The sequence below is a fragment of the Triticum aestivum genome, chromosome 1B, assembly GCF_018294505.1.
Source record: "Triticum aestivum cultivar Chinese Spring chromosome 1B, IWGSC CS RefSeq v2.1, whole genome shotgun sequence".
In the NCBI taxonomy this organism is placed as follows: domain Eukaryota; kingdom Viridiplantae; phylum Streptophyta; class Magnoliopsida; order Poales; family Poaceae; genus Triticum; species Triticum aestivum.
This window is the reverse complement of record NC_057795.1, coordinates 48,244,188-48,246,877: the sequence shown is the minus strand read 5'-3', so window position 1 is coordinate 48,246,877 and position 2,690 is coordinate 48,244,188.

Here is a 2,690-nt window from a genome sequence, read left to right as displayed (position 1 = left end):
GCCCTCGCCGCCCCTACCTCTCCGTCGCCGAGCACCTCCCCGCCACCGTCTCTTCCCTCTCTGTAAGCCCCCCACCCCCTTTCTCTCTGCTTAGTTAGTACTAAATGTTTTTTAGTAGTAGTAGATGTTAATTTAGTGTTCATAGATAAGGATTTTTAGTAGTTGAACTAGTTTAGTTTTAGTTGAACTAGTTTAGTAAGTAAATTAATAAACTAGTTGAACTAGTTGAATTAATAGAACTAATGTATTTTTAGTAAGTAAATTAATAAACTAGTTGAACTAGTTTAGTTTTAGTTGAACTAGTTTAGTAAGTAAATTAATATAACTAGTTGATCTACTTTATTTTTAGAAAGAACTAGTTTTTTTTCTATTTATAGTAAATTTATATTTAGTAAGAACTAGTTGAATTAATAGAACTAGTTGAACATGTCATATTTGTTGTTATTTCTTTAGTTTAAGCAATTATTCGGGATGTATTAGTGATAACTTATAGGGTTTTTCCTTTTGTAGAAATCAAGGAGCCCCTCCATCATCCCCGCCGTCGTCCCCATCACCGACCCCCTCCGACCCTCTCCGACTTGCCAAATCTCCATGTATATCTTGTGTTGCTCATATAGGATATGTGGTTGCCCAAGTGGCCGGTCATGTTCAGGTTACACCTCCGAGTGGCCTATGTTTTGCCGGAATGTTGATTAATTTCCGTTCCGGCAAATTTCAGGCGCTCGACATGTCCTTTTTTAGCAAAGGCCATGCCGGATTTTTTCGTGAATTCTAGCATGACTTGTGCTAGAATATGTAGGAAATATTGAGTGGCCTGGATTTTTTCAGAAAATAATGATATAATTTAGGTTTTTAGTACATATATTTAATTGTACAAGTTTAATCTTTGAATTATGAACGTAGGAAATGTCGTACTCGGACGACGACAGTCTCCCGGGGGAGTGCAGCTGGTGCCACGACGATCGAGGTATGTGCGACAGGTTCGTTGAGCTGGACGAAGATCAGCGCTTCAGTATTAAGCTCGAGGAGACCTTCGATGTTGAAACGGTACACAACAACGACAAGTGTTTTTTTCGTAATTAAGCATGACTTCAACTATTTCAATGTCTAATTTTCATCTTTTACAATTCGACTAGTTTATCCCATGTCATGCAAGACGCTATGTCTTGGAAAGGATGGGTTTTGAAGACCATGAAAATTTTGAAACAAAGAAAATACACCTAAGGACCCATCATGATATGGATTTTGAAGTAAATTTGTGCAATGCTCAGAGCGTAACCCATTTTGGTTGTCAAAATTGGGAAGCACTTTGCAAAATGTATGGTTTTTATTAGGGTATGATTGTCACCATGGATCTTTGTGATCCTGACATTGAGCAAGACAATATGGACATTTGGGTCCTTGTTGATACGCTTCCGATTCTACCGCAATGTGAGTTTCTCAAACATAGTTATTAACTAATTTATATTGTTTATTTCAAAATAGTTGACAGCTTATTTCCATTGACAGTTTATTTTGATTCTTCAAAGAATGTGCGGAAGATGGTAGACAAAACCCACTACACTGATGGCTCTGAATTAACTTATAAGGAGAAAAGTCATCTGATCGCTTATTGTACTTATCTTGAGAATTACAATACCTACTATCGAACTCCTTCAAATTATGGTGAATACGTGCCACTAGTGCACGTGTTGAACCACGGTAACTTCTATGGAGATACCCTGGTAAGATTTTTTACTATTACAACATCCGTGCATCTTTTGCATACTTCTAAAACTAGTACATCATTGCTAACTACGAAGTTATTACTATGTTTTTCAACAGAAAATCCTGATGGATTGTGTGCCTCATCTGATGTATCTGAATGATCGCCTCAGAGTTCTGAACATACTACTAGGTCAATCTAGGGAGCTCACCTGTGCATATCGGATTTCTAAAACCGGTGAACACATGCTTATCAAAGAATGGAAAAATGTTTGGACATTCGCAAGGAGGTTCTTGGAAGTAACATTAAGCGAAAGACAAGAATTGGAGACATGATAATCTCCATTCTTCATAATGGAGAGTCAGAGGCTATCTTGTTTTTTGCTATTTTACCTTAGAGAATGTAGTAGGTCCTAAGAGAATGTAGTAGGTCCTATGAGGTACAATATGTTTATTATGTGGTATAGTGTGTTAGAGTTGATGATGAGGAATACTTGTGATTACGACTAGTGACCAATTTGCTATGTGATGTCATCGATGAAAATGATGATCTTGAGGAGCTGTTATATTGACAATGATGTATTATGATGATAAGTTGTTAATGATATGATGATGATGATGATATTTATTATATCATTGGGTGAAAGAACCGCGGTTTTTTCACCCCGTGATGTAATAACTTATTATGATGTAAAAACAATCTCTAAATTCCTGTTGTATGAAAACTTGTGTAGAGGTGTATGAATACAACATGAAATAAAAAGAAATAAAATACGAAATAATAGTAGTAGCGCGGGCAGGGAGAAGCGCTACTACTAATTACTAGTAGCACTCCTCTGGGAAAGCGCTACTACTCAGTCGATTTAGCAGTAGCGTGGGTTGAGGCACGCTACTGCTAAGCTTTAGCTGTAGCGCCGTATCAGTAGCGCTCCAGCCCGCGCTACTGACAGGCCTAAAACCCGCGCTGCTACTAGGCTTTTCCCTAG